The sequence below is a fragment of the Leucoraja erinacea genome, chromosome 1 (genome assembly GCF_028641065.1).
Source record: "Leucoraja erinacea ecotype New England chromosome 1, Leri_hhj_1, whole genome shotgun sequence".
Classification (NCBI taxonomy): Eukaryota; Metazoa; Chordata; class Chondrichthyes; order Rajiformes; family Rajidae; genus Leucoraja; species Leucoraja erinaceus.
The window spans coordinates 159,261,763-159,287,896 of record NC_073377.1 but is presented as its reverse complement, the minus strand read 5'-3'; the positions used below and the strand labels follow the sequence as shown (position 1 = coordinate 159,287,896).

Sequence of the window (26,134 nt, the reverse complement as noted above, 5' to 3'; positions counted from 1 at the left end):
GGATTTGGTCGTCCAAGTGGGACAGGCCCTTAATACTTCCATGTATTCTAAAATTAAGCCTTGATCGTCGCAAACAATACAAGTGGTATTTACTATGTGCAACATTTGTAAAAACAGATAATTTGGACTTGTTCTTTTTCATTATGAGGTAATTTTATAAATTCAAAGAACAGAATAGATATTCTGATTTGTGAAAGTATTGTATAGCATGGTCACCTCCACAACTGTCATGTCAGATGTACTATGCAAGTTGAGCCAGAAGTTCACCAGATATTTAATATATATCCTTTGTCACTTCTTAGTGGGGCTAAACCTGAAATTATTCATTCAGTTTTCACTTGAAATTCCATGCCTTGATTTTTTTAATCCAACCCCCTTGTGGCACCTCTGGATTCAGCAGTCTTGTTAACTGCCTGGACACTCGTAGCTTTGAAGCCAACACCCAGTCTATCTCCAAAATAGCCTATGGTCAACTGCAAATGTCAAACACTCTCACCCTCATCACTGCTGACATCCTCTTCCTTTCTACCAGGCATAACCTCCTCATTTGTACAACACTACATGGATACTAACTGTGATCATTTACATGTGCTGTACTTAATCTTAATCCTGAATTACCCCATTTGCACTCTCTTTCACTGGCCAGCTACTGCATGAACTGCATTGATTTCTAAATTCCTTGTTGTTGCCAACTAAAAGCCTTAATGAACTTATTCCAACCTTTACTGTATTTTCCTGTAAGACATTTTTCACATCCCTCAGCTCACTTACCACATATTTGACCCTGAATTGCTGTTACTTTTATGGCTGTCCTTTATCTCATTTTAACATAACAGACTGCATTTTCAAAGTCCTTAAAGTAAAATCCTCGGGCATGTCCTCAAATTCCTCATTAAAATGCGCTTGTCAAATTTCCTATGCCTACACTTCGAATTTATCCATCTACTTTCTTCGTCTTTTCTTAAGTTCCCCAAGAATATATTTTGCTGCATCATCGATTTAATGCAACAAGAAATCATTTATCAACTCCCATAGTCATTATAATTTTTCCATGGTCATAATGTTTCCTGGTGCTTTCAAAGTTTAGACGATTACTACTGCACAGCTATCTGTCAGAAAATGGCAAGAGTGATACAAGGACCATCCATGTTCTCGCCTTCCCCTGGGTGAAATACTTTGTTCTAGCAAAGCTATTTGCTTTTCAAAGCATGACATGACTAAAACTCAGCTACTGAGACTGGCATATTGGAGTATTTAACGGGTCTGAGTTCTGGATTACGGAATCAAACCATTTAGTCTTATGTATGTGCTACATTTAAAAGCCATCTAGTTTGCTTTTCTTTTGAGGTAACGTTTCAAAATTTGAAAAAAGGTATATCATTGAAAATTACATCTCCACCAGACGAGAAGATTTTGTATTTCAGAAACAAATAGCAAAATAATTAGTTAAATGCAACAATTGAACTTTACAAATGTGTAGGCACAATTATTGCTAATTGAAACTGTATTATGTTGCACGATGAAAATATACAGGTTTAAAACCTTATTTCACTGCCTGCACTGGTTATGTTTGAGTATAAAAAGGCAGGCATTTCTCCACTCCTTGCAAACATATATTTCTTTAGGTAGGTTGTTAAGAAAAGGTTGAGTGAAATTACAAGAAGAATGCATAGAAAAAGTAGCAGCAAAATGCTCTTACTCATTAATTGACTTCAAATCATGTTTTTGGTATCAATATGCCATGTCCTGTGAAGATGAACTAATAAAATGGAACATTTTAATATTCTCTGAAAGTATTCTAATAGTATTCAGCATCAACATTCAAATGTCATTTTTATTTAATGGAAGTTACATACAATTTTTAGAAACTAGCAATTATTGTCAACAATCTGAAGGGTTCACTGTTGTGTTTTGGTGCACTTAAGTCTGGCTGTAATCACGGGATAACGTTGCATATGGATTATGCACAACACTGGGGCAATTTCCGTAACATATCCAGTTTATTTTTAGGTATACAGAATGTCCAGTTCATGTAAGGTTAATGGATACCAGGATGAATCTTCTGTGATCCTTTTAATTTCAAAAAAACCTTCCTGGGCAGTGGATTGATTGATTATTTTGATTTGTTGTTCAAGTATCAGTTCGCTGGCTTTGCCTGGAGGCCAGTGCAAATCAACCTTGCAGAGAATCACATGAATTGTCTGCAGAAAGAGTTCCTGCCAGTAGGTATCACACTGTAATGAAGAAAGCTGAAGCATATGTGTGGTCACAACCAATTCATGTCTTCATACCATGAAAGCCTTGGGGTTCATGATCAAAGCAAACATCTAATCCTTATATGGCTGCACTGGGATATAACCTTTGCTTGAACCTATTGGAATGTTTCAGTTATAGTGTCTTAACAAATTCAAATTAATTGTTTTATTGTTTTTGTTTTATTCATTTTTCATGAGAGTGTCTTGATTTACAATATTTCCCAACTATTTATGATAGTAATTTATGAGTCCCTTTATATGTTATTTAATATCATAAAATAACTACTCACTCAATACTCATAATGCACTGCATTATTCTGGAATCAGACTTCAGAATCTGCTCTATAAAGAATGTGCAAGTTCTTAGGTTATCGGCACAGTGCATAAAATTCAAATCCACAAACACTTTTTTAAATATTATTCCTCTATGCCTTCTCTTAACTTTCAGTTGGAGGTTTGCAAAATATCAGTGTGAAGATTTTTGAAAATTATTAACAAACTTCCTGGGGCCCATATGATGCTGTGGTCCCAAAACAAAAAATACATAAAAAGCAAGTGTGGAGACATTTTACAAAGCAGAATTATAAACGTTTCAAAATATCTTCTAATTGTAGAAGAATAATACAAGGCAACTAATTCAGCACAGACCAATACATTTAGTTAATAATGTTAGAGTTGCTGAATGTTGCCACTATTTCACATTATAAGAAGGTAAAAGTTTATTATATGTATAATAGTTTGAGTTATCACAATTGCATCATTCAATTTGTCAGTTTTCTCCCATAAATCAAAGTAAGATAACAAGTCAGTTTTTGATGTAATAATCAAAGTGAAATTGAAGTAAACATGAACATTTTAACCACTACTGCACCTGCATTGGTTTATTGCCTTTCACCAGTATTCTGTTCCAAGGCATGTACACAATGGTGTACAACACAACAGAGCCACATGAGGTACTTGGAGAAATGAGCAAAAATGTTGCCAACAATAATTTTTTTCAGGAATCTAGAGCCATACAGCATGGAAACAGTCCCTTCTGCCTAACTTACCCATGCCAACCTACATGCCCCATGTACACTTGTCCAACCTGCCTGCGCTTGGCTATCCCTCTGAACCTATCCTACCCAAGTACCTGTCCAATTTTAATTTAAACATTGCGATAGTACCTGCCTCAATTACTTCCTCCGGCAGCTCGTTCCATACACCCACCAGCCCTCGGGTTCCTATTAAATCTTCCCCCCCCCCCCCTTCCCCCTCACTTTAAACCTATGTCCTCTAGTTCTCGATTCCCCTACTCTGTGCAAAAAACTGTGCATTAACTCGATCTATTCCTCCCATTATTTTGTATGCCTCTGTAAGATTGCCCCTCATGCTCCTGCACTCCAAGAAATAAAGTCCTAACCTGCTCAACCTCTCCCCCTCGCTCAAGCTCTCGAGTCCTGGCAATATCCTTGTAAATCTTCTCTGCACCCTTTCCAGCTTGCCAACATCTTTCCTATAATATGGTGACCAAAACTGAACACAATACTCTAAATGTGGCCTCCCCAACATCATATATAACTGTAACATGCACTCGCAATTTATATACTCAATACTTGATGAAGATCAATGTGTCGAAAGCCTTTTGACCACCCTATCTTCCTGTGACACAATTTTCAAAGAAATATGTACCTAGACTCATAGATCCCTCTGCTCTACAACACTTCCCAGAGCTAGTCACAGGCCTCCAGTCCGACAAACAACCTTTCACCATCACCCTCTGCTTCTTTCCGTGAAGGCAATTTTTAATCCATTCAGCTATCTCTCCTTGGATTCCATGGGATCTAACCTTCCAGAGCAGCCAACCTTGCAGAACCTTGTTGAATGCCTTGCTGGTAATCCATATAGACAATGTCTGCAGCTCTGCCCTCATCAATCCTCCTTAGCACATCCTCAAAAAACTCAATCAGCTTTGTGAGGTACGACCACCCACTTACAAAACCATGCTGTCTATCCTTAATCAGCTCTTCTCAATCAAAATAGGTATATCTTACCCCTCAGAATAGTAATTTTCTGCCAACAGATGTTCTGCTTACAGGTCTGCAGTTCCCAGACTTTTCCCTGCAGCCCTTCTTGAATAGAGGCACAACATTTTCCAACCTCCATTCTTCCAGTACCTCTTCCGTATTTAATGAGTCATAAATCTCAGCCAGGCAACCTGCAATTTCCTCTATAGTTTCCCACATTGTCCTCCAAGTTATCTGATCAGGTCTGGGAGATTTGTCAACCTTCACATGTGTCAGGACCTTCAGCACCTCTTCGACCTTAATACTGGCTGCTCTCAAGACACTTCCATTGACTGCCCCAAGTCCTCATGTCCTTCTCCACAGTAAAAATTGTAGAGAAATATTCATTGAGGACCTTGTCCATCTCCTGTGGCTGCACAGAGAGTTAACCACTTTGATTCCTGATGGGTCCCATTCTCTATCGTGTTCCCTTTTTCCCTTTTATATAATCAAACCTCTTGGGATGATCCAGTATGTTACCTGCTAGAGCTATCTCCTATCCCCCTTTTTCCCTCCTGTTGATAAAGAGATAAATTGAGACATTTAAAATTTGGAACCATACTCGTGAAGATATCAGGGATGGGGAAATTAAAGTATGATTGTGCAAGAAACCACTGAGTTTTTATAATATTATAAGGTTGTAGAAGGTTACAGGATGAGTGATTTGAAAGTGAGGACAATTTCAGGATCAATTAATTGCTCTAGGAGTGACTCAGAAAGCACGAGTTGATGGTTGGGTCTTGATCAGTGCCGGATTTAGATGAAGAGAGGCCGTAGGCTATTCCACTTGTGAGGCCCCGTCCAACGATTATTAGCTCTACCCCTAGCATTGCTCCTTGCCAACTTCCTAGTTCCAATATCTTTGCACTTTCCTACTTACCCCTGAGTTTCGACTTTTGAAGCCTGCAAGTATCCAAAGATGTTCCCTGCACCCGCCATCGCTGCTTACTGTAGCACGTGTGAATGTTTGCTGGACCCCGGTGCCACCAGATTGACACCGATGTGCAGCTGAGCGTGACCAATGAGATAAGGGGCTGGAAAGCTGCGCTTTTTAATAATGTATTTATTGCCAGTGCTAGTGTCGAGTTATCGGCTTAAAACAGTATTATTCTGAAATGGAGGGCAAGGAAAATTACTGAAGAGTTGTTTAGAGACTACAGTGCGTTGTGACAGCATATGTAAGAAAGGCCGATGACAGTGGCAAAAATATTATACACCTTGGCCAGAGGCCCCCTAGATTTTGAGGCCCTAGGCTTCAGCCTACCAAGCCTATAGGTAAATCCGGCACTGGTCTTGATTTTAGGTAGGTTATAGCTAGTCCTTTTGGGTTGGAACACACCATTACATTTTCCTGGTACCACTTAAAAAGTTAAACATTATTATTTCATTTTCCAGCCATGTATGTTTATTAAAGTTACGTAAGTACAGGCACCTTTTTTGCTGCAAACGTAGCACGGTTACTGCCCTTTGCAGATGCATGTAGTCGGGTTTTATGAAGAATGAAGGGAGGCTGGTCAGGGAAACATTTCTATATTTTAACAAAGGCAAGGTTAAAGTTTTAGGGAATGAATGAGGCAAGGACTGGAGTCGAGCAATGTTATGGAGCAAACTGGTGATAGGATAGATTCAACTGGTTCAAATGTTGGATTGCGCATGTTATGCTTCAGTCTCAAAGGGGCAGGTATGGGTTCGATAGTTTGGAGAGAGTTGTGAGGACCAGAGAAGATGGCCTCTAACTTTTTCTGGTTTCGTTGGAGAAACTCTCTGCCTGTCTATTATTGGATATTGACAAGTCATTGTCAAATCAGGCAAATGAGGATTTGAGAAAGTTGATAGATGGGTAAAATAGAATGCTGCCAATGCACATGTGGAATATACTGTATTCATTGTGTTATCAGCATGTTGATGTGAAATAGGAAGGGGCTATGGTTGGATTCTCAGATGCTTCTGAAGTGAGTCTTCAGAAACATAAAAGACTGATAACATTGAACCGGGTATGGAACTGAATGACGAAGAGTCTTCACAAATGGTCACTTATGTAAGGTTGAAAATAAGTGGAAGAATAATTTATCACCATTATATTCACATTTTGATAAAGGACCAGCAAATTTAGCAAGAGTATCTTCATCTAAGCAAATTGTATAATTTGTAAGTTTGAGGCTCCAACATCGATCCCTGTGATACACCACTCAATACATCCTGCCAATCAGAATAGATCCTTCTGCATCCTGCTAGGCAACCACTCTTCTAATCACTCCCCAAACCAGGAGCTTTTATTTCTCACAATTACCTTTGAGGCAGCAAGTTCTGAAATGCCTTCCAAAAATCTGAGTATGTTTATTGATTCCTCTTTATCCATTGCGCACTTAACTATTCCAATGGATTTCAACAAGTTAGTTGACATCACCTCGTTATCTTCAATATTTCTTATTGTACCATATTCTCTTTGACAGATATGAAGCTAACTGCTCTGTAGTTTCCCCACTTTCTGATTCCCTCCCTGCTTTGAATATTTATTGCAACGTATCTATGCTACTAACGGTAGGGGGCGGAGTGGTCTATTGTAACACACTGCTGAGAGAAACAAGCTTCCCTATCTCCGTCTACTATTTCATGTTTACATTTACCATCCACCCTTCAACACATTCCTAGACAAGAGGTAATACGTCTAATCTTACTTTGCCGATTCCCACAAACCTCTTCTACACCTGGTCAACGAGAGATGCCAATTGTCACATCCAAACACCCTTTCGTTACCTTGTTCAATTCCAATCAAAATTAAGTAAGAAAGGATATTAATAGTTTCTTCCACAGTGTGCAAACAGGTCCTTCGGCCCAACATGCCCAACTGGCCAACATGTCCCAACTACACTTGTCCCACCAGCCCGCTTTTCATCCATATCCCTCCAAACCTGTTCTATCCATGTACCTGTCTAGCTGTTTCTTAAATGTTAGGATAGTCCCTGCCTCAACTACCTCCTCTGGCAGCTATTTCCATACACACACCATCCTTTATGTAAAAACGTTAACCCTCGGATTCCTATTAATTCTTTCTCCCCTCATCTTAGACCTCTGTCCCCCTGGTCTGATTTCCCTGCTCTGGGCAAGAGACCCTATGAGTTTACCCAATCTATTCCACTCATGAGGAACTGTGCTGTTGAGAGTGGTGGTTGAGGCAGATTCTTAATTCCTTTATTACTTGGTCATGGGTGCATTGCTTCTCTCCAGCAGTTTTTATATCTAAGAAAATGTGTATTTGTTGAGAGATATTTCCTTAAATGTTTCTTCTAATCTAATTTTCAAATCTATCGAAAACCAAATCATATTTTTGTTCCCATGTAATTATCCTGATCTCATTACTGAAGTTCTGGAATTGAATGTTAAATGTTATCATAATATGATCAGCAGGGGCGGAAATCTCTGGGGGGGACTGGGGGAACACGCCACCCCCCTAATTTGAGAGATGGGGGACGATCACCCCCCATGTTTTGTAATCCGGATTTTAAAACTCCGTAAAAAAAAAAGCTATTAAAAATCTCAGTTTTCCGCGAGACAGTGGGGGTGGGACTGATGATCGAGGGCGCCGATTGGACAAGAGAGACGTTGGTCAGCAGGCAGTGGGGATGATTCAGCACGATGATTGGAGGAGGGAGGTGTCGGTCAGAGGCGGAAGTAGGGGAGTGGGGACTGAGGATAGAGGAGATTGGAGGAGGGAGACGTCCTGGTGGAGCATAGATCAGAGTGGAGCTGGAATCGGCCCGTTCCCGGGGCTTTTCATCGCCCGGCCCAGCGCAGCTTAAAATCGACCTCGGGATCTTCCATCTCCCCACGGTCAAATTGCTGCGTCAATGCAATCGAGGCTCCCGATGTTGAAGCCCCTGCCGGGCGATGAAAGGCCCCGTGAACGGGCCGATTGAAGCCCTACGATTCGGGGCGGACGAAGCTGCTGTTATCGGAGTTCGCAGTTGGTCACCAACCAGGTCAGTTGTCAATGTTACCGGCCATAGGGCCCACAGCTGAAACCTCACGTGTGTGCGCATGTCCGCGCGGCCGCCAAGAAATTGTGTGTCCCTCACGTTTTGAAAGCGATTTCCGTGCCTGCTTAGAGGCTTTGTTATATTGTTATAATGTTATATTATTAACTAACATATTTTGTTATTCAAGGCCAACCTAAATTTGCTTACTTAGTTCAATAACATATTGCTCAAGGAAATTGTTCCAAATACATTCTGTATTATCCTTAAGGTTACTTTTGGCAATCTCTTTTGCTCAACCTATCAGGGTTAAAATCTCCAATGATTAATGTATTGTCTCACTTACAAAGTCCTTGCTTTCTGATTAGAAATGTCTTGAAACAGATGTGCTGTTGAAAATGAAGTCAAGTAGGTGTTTTGTTTGTAGATGACCCTCTCACTCTGTGTAGCAAGCTCACTCCACCTGTGCACTTGGGCAGATTGATCCATAGTGATGTAACTGTGGCTGACTGGGCAATGTACTATTGACATCCCTCACTCAGAGTATATTCCGTGTCTACAGCGCACCCCCTGATCGCCCCATTACGGGGAGGGTGTATTGGACAGGATGCAGCGGAGGTTTACCAGGATAAAGCCTGGAGAGATTGGATAGACCTGGATTGTTTTCTCATGGTTATGCAGGGGATGGAGGAATATGGATTATGTTCAGGCAGGTAAAAGTCTGTCTTGGCACTGACATTTTGGCCTGAAGAGCCTGTTTTTGTTCTGTACTGTTCTATGTTCTTTCAAGTGTTAGTGTTCAAAATTAAACGCATTGTATTCTAAGATGAGAAAGAGTGACAGGTGTTTTCCTTTTTCAAATGTAATCTAAAGGCTTAAAATATTGCGGTGTCCAATCATTGTCGAACTGCCAGGAACAGAACAGTGTTCTGTCATGCCACCACCTCTGGTGTTTCTGTCCTGCCATTGAGAAAAGCCGCATGTGTGACTGGTGATGAGTGTGCCTGTCATGTTGGCAGGAAAGTATGATTACACAAAGCGAAAGTCAAGTTGTTGCTTGTTGAGTCTGTGGGACAACTTTGCCAGTTCCCTCGTCTCCTTATAAAGTGAAATGTTCTCTGTCAATCTGGCTTACTTTGTCACATTCTGCATACCAGCATTGATACCAGGTTTTTATTCTCTTGGGGCTTCACCATCACAGTTTGGTGCAGCTTATTGACATTTGGGGCCTTTTGAGTACTTTTAAGAATTGACCACATTACTGTGGTTTCAACCACGGAAGTGTTGTGGATTTTCTTCCCTTAATGCCCCTTGTGTCAGTCTGGACATTCATTGATTACTGTCACTAATTACAGCTCTTTTTCAAATCTATTTTCTTCCTTTTAACTGAATTTAAATCCCCCAGATGCTGTCATGGGATTTGACCTTAAACATTTGGATCACAAGACCGGGCCTCTGGTTTGCTGGTCCAGTAACATAACCACTTTACCATTGTACCAAGAATATTTCGATTTAGCATACTACCAATTACTTAGCGTAAACTGATGCATTAGAATCAGTTTCTAATGAAATGTACTTCACAGCAAGAGAATGTGGGCATTGAAGCTAACATGATTTCCATCCTGGAAAATAAAATGTAGTATTTTCAGGCCTTTCCCTTTAGAATTGATTAATTTTCTTATTGGTGAATATAATGGTCCCAGTGATTTTAGTGCAGCATAATGCCATTACAGTTGTTTTATTTTTGGTTGAATTGCAATCTTCTATTAATGTTTACAATTGTGCAGATAGGATGGGATTTTAAAGCATTGTGCCAGCTGTTTGATGCTGTACTGTGTTTTATGATGTTCTAACAGGTTCTTTGGATATTATTGTTCAAATTACTTCCCATTTAAATTGAATACATCCACACGAGTGAATACTTTGACATAATGTCAGTCTCTTCACTTAAACTTTGGCTTGTTTTGGAGGGAGCAAAGACAAGGGAGGTCAGAGGTAGATGCAGTGACATTAATCTACAGAGTCTTAAACCACCTTCATGCTGGCTGACTTTGCATCTGTGTGCCAAAGAGTTATTGCTAGTCTCTGACCTGACAATTAATCTTCCACATTCTTGTCTTGATTTTTTTTTTCAGTTCGTTTTAGATTAACATGAAATTTTATTGCTACAAATCACATTTTGTGTTAGCAGAATGTAGTTTCCAAATCTCTGAAAAAATCTTTTTCCATGCAGAGTTCTGAATTTTCCAAGTACTTACCTTACACCCCTTAGACTGTCAGGCCTCCGTGCTTCAGCAGATCACACTTGAAATCTGCTCTGCGAGCCATGGCTATTGTTCACAATCAAAGCTGCAATAAGTTTGCACAGACTAGGGCAGAATGTTAGGTTGCCCTGAAGGACAAAGCATTCGTAAGGTGCTGATTCCTAATAGTGGCGGAAAAGCTTTACCAAGGGAAAAGTAACTTGCTTTGCTAGCCCAGTGACACACCTATGAAACCATTATGCCGTAAGGGCAGCGAAGTGGCACTGTTGGTAGAATTGTTGTCACAACTAGGTTCAATCCTGACCTCCAATCCCATTTGCATGGAGCTTGTGAGCGAAGTGAAAATTAAAATTAAAAACACTGCAGATGCAGAAAAACAGAAAATGCTGGGGATATCTGGCAGGTCCGGCTGCAACTTCCAGCTCACCTCCCGCAGTTCCAGCCTGACATGCTGAGCATTTCCAACATTTTCTGTTTTTATCTCCTTCTGATCACACGGGATTCATGTGGATGCACCAATTTTCTCCAAAATCCTCAAGATGTGTTGATTGGTTGGTTTAATGGAAATCATTATTTTTTTAATTCAAATCGTTTGCTATGTCGCTCTTCAAGGGAGATGCTAAATGCATTTCGTTGTCTCTGTACTGTACACTGACAATGACAATTAAATTGAATCTGAATCTGAATCATAAATTGTCCCTAGTGTGAAGGTGAGTGGTAGAATCTAGAGTGGTGGAGTTGTGATGAAAATGGGAGAATTAAAAAAAAAAAGAGATGAATGTTAAATTAGTGTAAAGAGGTGGTTGATGGTCGGCATGGACCTTGGGCAAAGGGACCTGTTTCCTGCTGTATCTCTACGAGTTTGTCTTTCTATGCATCTCTATGGTTATGTTAATGGGTTGGATTTCTCTGGCTATTGCCAAGTGTGCAGTGGTACGTGCCTGAAGATGAAAATCTGAAGACCAAGCTTTGCTGAAGAATGCAGATTCTACCATAGAAAGCTAAGACAGTATTAATGACTCTAACTTCTTGCAAAACACACCGAGATGCTTACTGACTTTACCCAGAGGAATCATTCATTCCATTTAACAGTTTTTATTAAGGAATCCTTGTAAGAGTGTTTTGATTGATATATCAATATGAAGGTTTCCAGGTTATGGAAGACCTGACATATGGAAATCTGACTTTTCTTGAATTCTTCATATTTTCTTGGTTGTTTTAAAGATAGGTAAGTTAGTTATTGAAATAAAATATTTTCAGGAACTGCGGCATCCTGTCATTTGGAAAGACAACCAATCTTCAATCTACCTGTTGTAATCAAACAGATATATTGTCACAGCAGGAAGGCAATTGAGAAATATGCTTTGTAAACTGACTAGACAATCTCTTCTATTGACATTTGTAAAATGCTTTATCAAATAGTGTTACATCTGTTGATACTTTAAGATCATCAAATTTGGTGTTGTACATTGATTCTGTACCATCGAGACTATGCAGTGCCCTCAATAATGTTTGGGACAAAGACCCATCATTATTGATTTGCCCCTGTACTCCACAATTTGGGATTTGTAATAGAAAAAAATCACATGTGGTTAAAGTGCACATTGTCAGATATTTGTCGAGGATCGCTGTGGAAGTGCCCTGATAGCGGGGCCTGTAGACTTTAACACCGTTAAGTGGCGGTCTCGGTAAGAAAAGGTCAACTCGGGAGGTCCATGCCGCGGAGTGTTCTGATCTGTCCCGATTCCAGAGTTTCCATCATTCCGACGAGAAGGCCTGAACAGCGGACCGTCGGCAGAGGCAGTGCTGAAGGTTCAGGGCCCCGACCACCACGGGTGAACAAAGGAGGAGGATAACTGAACTTTGTTGCCTTCCACGACAGTGAGGAATGTTGATTCCACTGTGGTGGATGTTCATGTTAAATTTTACTGTGTGCTGCGTTCTTTTTATTTGTATGGCTGTATGGTAACTTGGAGTGAGCAGGTGCTATAAACCTGCACGGGAAGATAAACGCTCCCGCCCCCCACAAATCTCGGGCAGATGGGGCTCGTCAGCCTGGGAAAGCAGTCCATCTAGGAGAGGGAAAAATCTGATCTAAAACCTCCACTGCCTTGTGGCCATATCCCGCAATGGAAAAGGCTCCAGGAGTAAACCTCAAGAAAAATCCGGAGTCGGAGCCCCTAAGGCAGTTCGTCGTTGTCTAAAACCTCGCTCTGGCAGCTCCTGTGACGGCGCTGGTGCCAAACTGTAACGGCCCTGCTGTTCCTTTGGATCGAACAGCGACCTGGAGAGGGGGGCACGTGCTGCATGGGCAACAGCCTGTCCTCCATATGACATTGCCCAGGCTTGCATCCATCCGATTGGATGCATCACCCATGGTCAGCCATGACTGAGAGGGGCCTACTGCTGCTGTCAGATTTTAGTAAAGGCCATTTTTATACTTTTTGGTTTCACCATGTAGAAATTACAGATGTGTTTATACATAGTCCCGCATTTCAGGCACCATAATGTTTGGGACACAGCAATGTCATGTAAATGAAAGTAGTCACGTTTAGTATTTTGTTGCATATCCTTTGCATGCAATGACTGCTTGAACTCTGATTCATGGACATCGCCAGTTGCTGGGTGTCTTCTCTGGTGATGCTCTGCCAGGCCTGTATTACAGCCATCTTTACCTAATGCTTGTTTTAGGGGCTAGTCCCCTTCTGTTTTCTCTTCAGCATATAAAAGGCATGCTCAATTGGGTTCAGATCGGGTGATTGACTTGGCCACTCAAGAATTTACCATTATTTAGCTTTGAAAAACTCCCTTGTTGCTTTAGCAGTATGTTTGGGATCATTGTCTTGCTGTAGAATGAACCAACGGCCAATGAGTTTTGATGCATTTGTTTGAACTTGAGCAGATAGTATGTATCTATACACTTCAGAATTCATTATGCTACTACCATCAGCAGTTGTAACATCAATGAAGATAAGTGAGCCAGTATCTTCAGCAGCCATACATGCCCAGGCCATAACAACCCCACCACAGTTTTTCACAGATGAGGTGGTATGCTTTGGATCGTGGGCAGTTCCTTCTCTTCTCCATACTTTGCTCTTGCCATCACTCTGATATAAGTTAATCTTTGTCTCATCTGTCCACAAGACCATTTTCCAGAACTGTGGTTGCTCTTTTAAGTCCTTCTTGGCAAACTGTTTTGGTGACTAATCTATGGTTTACATCTTGTTGTGTAGCCTCTGTAATTATGTTCATGAAGTCTTCTGCAGACAGTGGTCATTGACAAATACACAACTGACTTGTGAAGAGTGTTTCTGAACTGTCGGACATGTGTTAGGGGATTTTTCTTCATTATAGAGAGAATTCTTCTGTCATCAACTGTGGATGTCTTCCTTGGCCTGCGTCCCTTTGTGATTAGAAAGCTCACCAGTGCTCTCTTTCTTCTTAATGATATTCCAAACAGTTGATTTTGGTAAGCCTAAAGTTTGGTTGATGTTTCTAACAGTTTTATTCTTGTTTCTCAGTCTCATAATGGCTTATTTGACTTTCAATGGCACAACTTTGGTCTTCATGTTGATAAACAGCAATCAAAGTTTCCAAAGGTGATGGAAAGACTGGAGGAAAGACTAGGTGCTGAGAGCTCTTTTATACCTGCATTAAGGAGGAATTTAAACACACCTGAGCAATTATAAACACATGTGAAGCCATGTGTCACAAACATTATGGTGCCCTGAAATGAGGGGACTATGTATAAACACAGCTGTAATTTCTACATGGTGAAACCAAAATGTATAAAAATGGCCTTTAATAAAATCTGACAATTTGCACTTTAACCGCACGTGATTTTTTTTTTTTCTATTTCAAATCTCAAATTGTGGAGTACAGAGGCAAATAAATAAATGACGGTTCTTTGTCCCATATATTATGGAGGGCACTGTAAATGTTCTTGTTAATCAATCCGCATTGAAATAGTTTATTTAGGATTCATGGAATAATCGGTTTATAGACATTTGTTTGCATGCTGCATGTATCTGGTACCTCATGACCTTCAACAGAAAAGTCACTGGTTTACGATAAAAAAAAGGCTTTGTCTGTAACTCAACTAAATTTGGCTTCAATGCTGCTGTTCCATCTCACCAGTTTTCAGGCTGCAGCATTGAGCTCAATTTTGTTTCGAACCAAATTTGTTTTTGTTCAAATTGTTTCAATTTTATGTTCTGAATTATGTATGCATTTGTTCAATGTTTTCAAAATTTTTTTCATTTTTAATTATTTCATTTTTTAGTTTGAAAAGTTTCAAAATGTATCTGATTGTCTGAAATATTTAAAAACCATTGTAGTTTTTCCAAGTGGGGGAAACCCTAATTTTGCCATTTGTCAAAGATTTTGGGGTTGTTTGGGAGAGTGTTGTATCTTTACTGCACCAGGGATATCTTTGCTGCAGGATTCTGAGATAGTTCTGACCAGAGAGACTGATTCTCAGCATCCAGGCTGGGTGTGTTTAGGAGGAATTACAATTAAAAAGTCTGCTGGTGCTGGTAATTTGAATAAAAATAAAAATGTTGGAAATACTTAGCAGGTTAGGGACCTTCTGTGGAAAGATAGAATTAGTATCTCAGCTCAAAGATCCTATGTCAGAATTGGGAAAGTAAAATAAGCTGGATTTTTCACTTTTACGAACTCAAACTCATTTAGTTTCTCACTGTCCCAATTCTGATGAAGGGTCGTAGATCTAAAATGGTCTCTCTGGTTTTCTTGTCACAAGCATAGGAGTATTTTGGGCAGTATTTTGGGGCAGGATAGTCATGCCAGCAAGATATGGTGAAATAAAAGCACGGGAGGAAAATCCATCGTCTCGGAATATGAGAGAACCTGACAATTGTAAATGGGCCAAGCCCTGATCACGATACATAGATCTGCCAGTAATCTCGCTTCAACTCTCCAATTGTTTAATCCCTTGTTGAAGGAGAATTCCAAGGTTATTTCAGTATTTGAGCACTTTGAACAAAATAGTGACCTTCACAATGTGTCTGCTTTACAAATGAAAGATAAAGGTTATCTAAAAACTATCACACCATGCAATGACCTAACTCTATCACTCCACCTGAATCCTGAACTCAAATAGTGTATTGCCGGCTAGCAGACATGTGGCATCAATCGTCGTGAACCGTTTCACCAAAGAGACGGAGGTGCTGAGCATTCAAATCGCACACAAACAATTTTTGCAAAAATCGTGATGGAATACCACCTTCAACCTGCAGCAGCATGACCTCACAAGTGTAAGGCACTTATGTAGGAGACATCCTGTTAATAATTCTTCTCCTGTTCTTTGCTGATGAGGTAGTTGACCCAACTTCATCCTTAATAGAAAAACTACCTTAGGGTGTCCGATTCCAATAAAATGCCGATGAAAATAAAGACCTCATTTTTAATAAGAAAATAACAGGCATGTTTTTGGGTACAATGTGTGTGAGATTGCAAATATTGGCTCACAGGAGCACAAAGAAGATGCTTTGTGTTCAGTAATTCAGACTCTCTAAAATCTCAGTTGATGCTATTAAGACAGCACATCAAAAATTATCAAGTTTTGCATTGTCCATTCGCCTAATTTCATGAAGTTTCTTATTGTTCATCAATCTCCAGCATTTTAATATTTTGTGGCTTTTGTTTTTGTTAGATGCATAATGCTATTTATACAGCAGGTAACTCAAAATCTGCATCACAAACTTATTAAAGGATGGTGTTCGCTGCAGTTAGATAAATGAATGGATATTAGTTTTAAATTCCTATGCTTCTTATCTCAGTTTTCAATTTTTATTATGATGCTGCAGTTGAAGTTTACTTTGAATATAGAGGTGTTATAGCAGTAGCTTCCTTGGAGAAGTGTAGCCATTTTCAAAAGAAAAGTATGTTTTTGTCACATTGTGCTATTGCTTTAGAGATTTAAGAGTATAACTAGACTAAGTGGGACCCATTGGGTCCCAGTCACAGGTAAAGGGGGGATGTAGGGGGGAGGGGGGGTGTGTGGGTAGGGGATGGGGAAGGGGGGCAGGGGTGTGTGTGGGGGGGAGGGACTCCACTCAGAGGCACCACAGAGCACCTCCCGACTCCACACAGCGGCTTTTCCAACTACTCTCTCTTGTGGACTCAATCAACATGGCTTGTGGACAGTCCCGCCTCCGGGGCTTTATTCTCCAGTGGGTGCCGGAATGGGTGTTACCTTCATGGTGATGGACGTGCAAGAAGACCAACCTGTTGATCTCACGATTTTTTAAACCTTCATAACTTTTGTAATCTTCCACCGATCGAAACAAAACTTGGTGTGCTTGGAGCAGAGGAGAACGATGAGTAAGGTGAAGAAAAAATCCTGGTGATAAAGGGTACCGTGTTTGCGCAAATTAAAAAAAAAGCAAACTTCAAGTGGTCAAGATGAGAGTTTTAGTAATAGTATAGATAATAGCATATATAATCTTTGTCTAAGAAGGAACTGCAGATGCTGGAAAATCGAAAGTAGACAAAAATGCTGGAGAAACACAGCGGGTGAGGCAGCATCTCTGGAGCGAAGGAAATAGGCAACGTTTCGGGTCGAGACCCTTCTTCAGACTTATAATCTTTGTGCTCCTTTTTTGCCTGATTTCTGCATCACTTGGTTCCATTGTAGGAGAGAAACTATAAATCCGAATCCAAATGTACCTAATTCACAGCACTGTAAGAATTCCAAAACTTCAAAATATCCTATGTGATGAAATTGTTCTTATTTTCAAGCTTAATTGTCAAGCCTTATAATTTATTCTGATTCGAGACTCCAGCCTATGGGAATGACTTATCAATAGCTACTCTTTCAATGCTTGTCAGGATGCTAAGCTTTGGTGCAAGTACTTTATTGTGTACTCTTGCATGTCTTCTCTTACAACAATCCATCGAGGCTGCACTGCCACCTAAGCAAATACACTCTTTGGTACAGAGACTACTACTCTGCAATCGAGTTCAGTATGATCACCAAAACCTTGTAAAATTGCAGCATATTTTATTTGGAGCAAGAGTTTTGTACAATGAGAATAAAGGCCAATGCCCCCCCCCCCCCCAACCACCAGAGTTATTAAGTCCTCGCAATTTAAATAAGGATCTATCTTCCTGTTAATTCTAACAATATAAAGAACCTAATTTGTCCCTACATTCAACATCTCTTGTGTACACGTCCACTTGTTTTGCCTATCTCCCACTATTTTCAGACACTTTGCAACCTTCCTGCAGAATCCTTTCACATCTACCTTAGTATCAGCTGCAAGCATGGACTCACTACCCACTTAAATTTTGAACAGCAAAGTCCACTGTGATGATTCTGAGGCACTTAACTAACAACGACCTATAAACCTGAAAATGATTTAAGGGTGATTCTTCAGCAAGTGTCTACTTTGCTGTCCCGCTACTTTGATGCTGCAAATAAGGAAAATCTGTAATTCTATCCCATTTCTTCTTTTTCTATATTGTTAATACACATAATCCTCATAAATAAAGATTAAACCCTAAACTAATAAAGTGTTTTTTTTAAATTCCCCCCCCCCCCCCAAACCAATATGGGCCGACTTTAAATTTTACAAGTAAGTCGGGATATTTATTTAATGGGGGATCTATCTGAAAAGAAAATACTTTTAAGCGGTAGGTATTAATAATTAAAATATTTATCACCCTTAAAAAAATTCCTCTATTCTTGATAAAATTATAAATCTTAACGTTTTTTTCAAAAAATTCTTGTCCCGATGATTGGAGCCATTTACCGTCACACACCTTTATTGACCCATCCCGCATGGCTATAAATAGAATAGACGCGAACTTCCAACCTCAAAAGACCGCGGAATTCAAAAGTCCCCCTACCTTGTGAATTTCTCCTGATTCGCGGGACGCGAAGCGTATGAGAACTGTTTTCTGCTGCATAGCAGGTACGTACCTTTATTCGGCGCCATCTCCGAACGGTGCTCAACTCAAAGAAAATTTTAAAAAATCGTTCTTTTTTGATTTGTTCTGGAGAACAAATCGTGCCATGTGCCATCTCTGAAACGATATGGCCAGGCATGGCCTTCCGGCGAGGTCATCCTGGACTAAAGGCTTGGGCTACCATTCCCGTCATGGCAATCTCTGCAACATAACCCCCGATCTCCAGCCAGACACAAAGCCTTCGCAGCTGTCGCATCTTCCCTTGACCCGATGTCCCTCTCCACGCCCGGCCCTCTTCAGCCCTTGTTCCCCCCCTCCCTCACCGGGGAACAAGGGCTGAAGAAGGCCCAGCCCCAACCCCAGCCCCAGCCTGAACCCTAGCCCTAAAGATAGACTTAGTCATCTCCATCACATGATGTTCCCAAACTTGATCATCTCCACCATGCTGCGTCATATCCGTCACATTTTACGCTCATAATGTGTAAATTAGTACAATAATTACCATAATTATCAATTGTAATTGATAAATAAACACTATGCCTCTGCTTATTCATCTGGTTAATATTGTTTTGGAGGAAGTTGGTGAAAAGTAATGTGAAGGTTACCATTCTTGCTGAAAATCACCACTTTTTTTCGGCACTAAACTTACGAAGGTTTAAAATCAATGCGTTAAACTGAAAACGTTTTTTTTTTTGGTGGTTTATTTGAGGAAGTTACTCTATAATTTGAAAATATTGGAATAACTAAACAAATAAGGCCGCATCTGTACAAAGATAAACAAAGAGTTAATGATTCCAATGACACAAAAATCTGATTTTATATTCTGAAATCAGTTATTTTGCAGTGTGTTCAACATAAAAATATGACGGATATGACTGAATGCAATGGGCAAACTGGTAAAGAAGTGGAAAAAATAAATTAAATTCTCTAAAAGATTGCGCCAAACATATTTTTCCCATAGTGGAGATATTCATCTAAGTGAAACAACCTTCAAAGTTGCAAACATTTAAGTTTTATTTTCGGGTTTCCAGAAACTTAAAAGCAGACACTTACTGAAGAATCACCCTTATCTATCCCTACTTATCATTTTCATGCATTAATTAAATAATAATATGTGAAAGCTGATAAATTAATCCAAGAGGCATAGTAGCTTAACCTTATCCCACTAGCCACTTGTCTTCACTCTTATCAAACTCATTCCCTTTGTTTCACTCATTTTGCTACCTGGACCAAGTTATTTCTCGTTTTCTCATTGAAGGGTCTCTCATTGGAAACAGTAACTCTTTGTTTATCTTTGTACAGGTGCTGCCTTATCTGTTTAGTATTTCCAATATTTTCAATTTTTTGTTTTTCATCTCATGGGTTCAATTGTTCTAGTCTGTTGGGCAGGTCTCACAACGTTACTATGAACAATTCATCACACAGACCAGGAAGTTCTGTACTGATAATGGCCTCCAATAAGTCATTTGGTTAATCATATTACCTTTGATCTACATATTCTCCCTCACCCGACCTTTCCAACTGAAAACTAACTGGCATCTCTCACCTTCCTAGTTTAGAAAAGGGTCACTGACCTGAATCATCAACTGTTTCCCTATCCACAAATGCTGCTTGACCTACTGAGGTTTCTCAGCATGTTATGTTCTTGCTTTAGATTTCCAGCATTTGCACTTTTTCTGAATTACAGTATCTCTGTTTTGTGTAACAGCTTATTGTATGCACAACATTTAATGTCATTGCTGAGGTCACCAACATTATCATCCTGTAATGTTGCCATTGACCAAATATTCATCAGAATCAGCCGCATGCAGAGGTCGCAACGAGTACAGATGTGTACCCTGTGAATCATCACTTCCCTCCTTCCATCGGCTGTTTAATGAAAAATTCTTCACTTGGCTGAATGAATGAAGCTCCAACAACAATGCTTTTAGGACAAAATAGTACACATGATTCGTACCATGTCCGTTATCCAAATCTCTCTACAAGCGGCACACAGTAACGGCCATGTATACCATATACAGAATACAGTCCAGTTTCCTTTCCAGGTTGTTCCAACAACATCCCCCACCCCCGCACCCCCGCACCACACCAAACCTGACATCTCAAAAAGGACAAGAGCTTCAGGTGATCAACATCACCTCAAAGACATAGAGTTAGAGTGATACAATGTGGAAACAGGCCCTTCGGCCCTACTTCCCCACACTGGCTAACATGGAATACTTTATTGTCACATGTGCCTAGGCACAGTGAAATTCTTTGCTTGCATACCCAATGTATACAAATAGCAGCCACCTATTGCGCTGACAAAGTTATAAAGCACGCCGGCTCCTCCTTTTGTTCTTCCCCTCCCCCCCTCATGGAGGTTCCTCCATGTCGGGTCCTCCATTGTTCTTCCCCACGCTCTCGTTGACCGCGAGTCAACCCGCGAGGCTTCACCACTTCACTTTCTTATAGTTCCTATTTCAAAAATTATACTTCTAACTTTGTTGCAAATAACTTTGGAGATCTGTTCTGGCTGCTCCTGCTCAGAATCTCATTTTATGTGCTTTAATTAGCTTGCTCTTTATTTGAAGATATAGCTATTAAACTGGAGTATCCAGTGTAGAGTAAGGCAGTGTTTGAGCTGCACATATTAGTCACTGAACATTATTATGTTCCATGCTGTAAATAATTAATTCTATTTTTAAGTAATTCTTACAGAATTATTTGGATTTCATTTGTCTCCCAAAAATGTATTCATCTACTATCCCAATTCACTTTAATTGGAGTGATGTTCAGATTCCAGGTGGTATCGTTAAAAATAAGTTCTAAACAGGATGAGGTAGGAATCCAAAGCTATTAACAATGCATCAATTAAAATTTAGTATAAATTCACACCTAAGCACAAACCAATGTGCGATCTATTACTACCACGGTCCTTCTATTGTCACCTGCTAGACGTGTGTTCATTTATTGTATTTATTAAGATTATGTTAATGAAGATGGAGAGTTTAAATGACCAAAGCCTCAAACCAACAAGTCAGAATGAGGCTGCTGTTCATTTTATTGTTTGTTTATTATTTTTACATGTATCGAGGTACAGTGAAAAGCTTTTCTTTGCATGCTATCCACTCATAGAAAAGACTATACATGAATACAATCAAGCCGTCTACAATGCACAGATAAAGGATAAAGGGTGCAACTTTTAGTGCAAGAATATAACATTGCTATAATTTTTCGGGCTAAAATAGTCTCCAATATTCAAATCAAATTCAAAATAGATCTTAAGATAAGAGGAACCACAGATGCTGGTTTACAATAAGATACCTGAAGTGCTGGAGTAACTCAGCAGGTCAGGCATCATCTCTGGAGAACAGACACAAAGTGCTGGAGTAACTCAGCAGGTCAGACATCTCTAGAGTTCTCCAGAGATGCTGCCTGACCTGCTGAGTTACTCAAGCACTTTGTGTCTTTTTTCGATATGGAGCTAACTGATTTTGTGCTCCTTGCCTGCAATTGTCACCGGAGATGCGTCTTGTGTGTATTTACTTTGTTTAATGTAGAGGGTTGAGAGGATGGTTCAGTTGCCTGATAACAGCATAAACTGGATAAACAGCATAAGCAGGACATTTGGTGCCACGGTGAGAAAGCCCCACCTCAAAATCTTTAACCATCAGCAGCCAATCATAATCCCATCTAACATACCTGTAAAAACTGTGAAGATAGTTTAATAACTTAAAAACACCTTTGACATTCAGAAAAACACAAAGGCTCAACATATTGAAATAAGTATATTTAGCTATTAAATGTTATTCTGGTTTATTGGAAATGAAGATAAATAACAACTAGGAACATCTAAATCATTTCAGTAAAAACACATAAATAAAGCAGAATGATTAAAAATGAAAGGAGCTTATCTTCCCTGATGTTTCCAAAGACAAAACCCCACAATTACCATTGGCAGTGATGTGGTCTAGGATCCTCTTCCAAGAGGGAGTGTAGTGATTAAGTGAACTAACACATTTGGCATTCAGAAAATTACCAGCTTACTACCCAGTAGCAACAAAATCTGTCCCAGGTTTTAAATAGTTTCCGATTCTCGTTAAATCATATTTCAGTTAAAACAGGTTAACAGTTATTGGAGTGCATGTTATTAGTTAGTTTAGTTTATTGTTAGTTTAAAAAACAATAAACTAAACTAACTAACTAACCAATAACATGAACTCCAATAACTGTTAAGCAGTTTTAACTGAACTTTAACGAGGATCAGAAACTATTAGAAAACATGTGATTTTGAAATTGTTAAAGTAGGAAGGTTGCTGTCATTGGTCTATCCACGTGACTCTTCAGTTTTTTTCATAACTATGTAAAATCCATACCAGGCCATGAAGGAAATTTCCAACAGCCACGTTGCTAACTAGTTCTAGTTATGTTACATAACTGTTATGTTCCCATGATTAGGATTTTAAATTGTAATGGTGAACAAAGCATGTGCTGAACATGGTGCTAACTGATGATTGGTAAAACTTCACTCAGGCAAAATATCGTCACCTCACACATGTTCATCATTAAAATAAAAGTGCCAATAAGAAAATAAACTAATGGGTGTTTCTTTTTGGTTGCAGCAATAGCCAAGAGACTAATAAAACAAATGTAACAATTTTCAGCACTTTAGTTTAGTTTAGAGATATAGGCTCTTCGGTCACCGAGTCCGCACAATTACACTATCCTACACACACTAGGGACAATTTACACATACCAAGCCAATTAACCTACAAACTCGTAAGTTCTTTGGGCTGTGGGAGGAAACCGAAGATCTCGGAGAAAACCCACATGGTCTCAGGGAGAATGTACTGCAAGCGCTGTAAGGCAGCAACTCTACCGCTATGCCATCATGCCACACTTTGCAAATACCTGTACAATTATTTATTTTTTAGACAGATTGAGGTGGCAAAGTTTTAGAAATCAGGATATTGCCTTTATATTGTGTTTCACTTTAACAGAAGAATTTGGAGAATATTTTGTTGTCTATAATGTTCATTTAATTTTAGTCACTTGAAGTGAAATACAGTAACATTTCACCACAAATGGCAATAAGGTGTTCATCAAAAGTTATAAAGGATATATTTTATGAATCTCTTCCAAAAAATAACCATTGAACTTCTCTTTTTGTTTTAGCTCATATTGTGCCTTAGTAGTGCAGGCATGCTCCTTTGTTTCTATTGCTGCCCTCCAACAATTCAACTGGTCATTATCACATAGCTGTCTGTGGGATTCTGGTGTCTGCCAATTAACTGATGGGTTTCCCTATGTTACAAAAGTAATTGCACTTTAGTAAGACTTAGTCGTTTGTGAAAATGTAAAAACAAAGAACACCACATTATCCTCTGACATTTCTTTCATCTCCTACAGGTTGCCACCACTAATCGCATCTTAAGGGCCTGTCCCACTTGGTCGTCATTTACGCAACATCATTACGCGTCACGACGCACGACGGGCACGTTGTGACGTGCACGTGATGCGCGCATGGTGCGCCTTACCCGCGCATGGTGCATGGTGACGTAGGCAGTGAAGCGCGGTCGTGCGTGGCGCCCCTGGATTTTGGGATGTACAAAATCTTCGCATGCCATCTGCGTGACGCACAAAGGACGCTCAAGTGGGACCCTTTACCCTTTCTGTCATCCACAGAGAATGCTCCCTCTGCAATTCCTTGGTTCACTCATCCCTTCCCACCCAAACCACTGCCTCCCCAGGTACTTTCCCCCACAACCGCAGGAGATGCAATACCTGTCCTTCTACCTCCTGCCTCAACTCCATGCAGGGACCATGACTGTCCTTTCAGGTTAGACAGAAGTTCACATGTACCTCTGGTAATCGCACCTACTATATCCGTTGTTCCCGATGTGTACTCCTGTACATCGGTGAGACTGAACATAGACTCGGTGAACGTTTTGCTGCCCACTTCCGCTCAATCCGCCAGGGCCTCCGGGATCACCCAGACGCCAACTATTTCCCTTCCCAGTCCCATACGGCCTTTCTGTCCTGGGCCTCCTCCATTGCTTCTTCTTCTTCTTGCGTATGGCGTGCACAGCCTAAAATTGTAGGACAACTTGTTCTATTTGATCTTATTTGATTGTGCACGCCAGGTTGATTGCATTCGTCCAAACAGGGCGGACCACGTGAAGGTTGCAATCTTCCACCCCTCCTCCATTGCTAGAGTGAGGCTACATGTAAATTGGAGGAACAGCACGTCGTATTTCACTTGGATAGCTTGCAACCCAGCGGTAATAATGTTGAATTTTCTCATTTTAAGTAACCTACCTACACTGCCCTCCCTACACCCCTCCTAGCCCCCTTCCTTCCTCCCCCAGTCCTTCACTCTCTACATTGTATCCCACTTGAAGTCACTCCTTCACGAGCTACCGATGGGCCCACCAGGCCATTGAAGTCATTTGTGGTCGCCTCTGTTTGTTCCTGGTCTTTTTGTGCCTTCAGCACTTTACCCACCTACCCACCCCCCACTTGCTGCCCACACCCTACTTTCAGTCTGAAGAAGGGTCCCGACCTGCAACGTCCCCTGTCCTTTTTCTCCAGGGATGCTGCCTGACCTGCTGAGTTACTCCAGCACATTGTGTCTATCTGTAGTTGTTTGTGAGTTACTTTGAGATCCCAGGAGATCATGCAAGCAATTATAGAAATTTCAATTAAAAATGTTCCTCAAAATCATTATGAAAATAACAAACCCATGCAAGAAAATATTTTAAGTACCTCCAGAGAATATGTTTTTAGGACATATTTGTAAAGGAAACATAAGCACAGGACAGTAGTTTGAAGAATTTAATTTTCTGGTAATGTATAAACAGGCACGACAAAAATAAAGTATTGATTATACATCTTAAGTTTAAATAAAATGGAATAAAATGTGAGGGAGTAGTCCTAATTTAAGAAATGGTATCCTTGTCTCATGCTTTCTAGTAATTAGATGTTATGAAATTGCCTTGAGTTTGTACAGCGATTGTTTTCTAACTTGAGAGCAGTTCCATGGAAGTTAAATAAACTACTGTCTTTCATATGAGCTAAAAGTAAAATGTCTTTGTTGAGATCTGCAATTCTGTGGTTTACTACATTGTTCTTGGTGATAGAAGAGATAATATCTTAATTCCTTTCTTGATCCTTGCTGTCTCTGCACTGACTGCTCCAACATGACCTTGCTCAGCATCTGATGACCTGCTCAGTTGCTGTCAGTTGTCTGGATGGCTGAGACTGTTGAAAGTGGCCCTAAGGGGTGCCTTGGAATCGCTGGTCCATTGACCCATAAGAACAAGGGATTGAGATCAGAGCCAGTTGCTTTTGACATGGCTGTGCTGGGCCATTGCACATAATAGCCATCAGACTGGCCTATATTTTTCTGCTTGTTAAATGCCGTATGTTTTGTGCTTGTTAAGAGAAAGACAAATTTTAGATTAGACACTTGCTGTGATTTTTTTTTAGATACTGCACTAATTACGTGCATTACCCCTATTTTGTTTGTGGGGCCCTGAATAGCTTGCAGCATTCTTAATTGTTTTAACCAGCAATAATAATGTTGCAGATAATTAGGATGAAGTTACCATGAACGAAATGGGAAATGTAAAGGCGAATGGTTTTAAAGTGCCTGAGGAATATACAGGAAAAGAGGGGAGCAA

The 26,134-nt window shown here is 40.1% G+C and overlaps 1 protein-coding gene across 2 annotated transcripts in view; it reads left to right on the top strand.

The window, feature by feature from the left end:
* lrba (LPS responsive beige-like anchor protein) overlaps positions 1–26,134 on the top strand; it is a 661,684-nt gene that overhangs the window by 488,737 nt on the left and 146,813 nt on the right. The window lies entirely within an intron of this gene.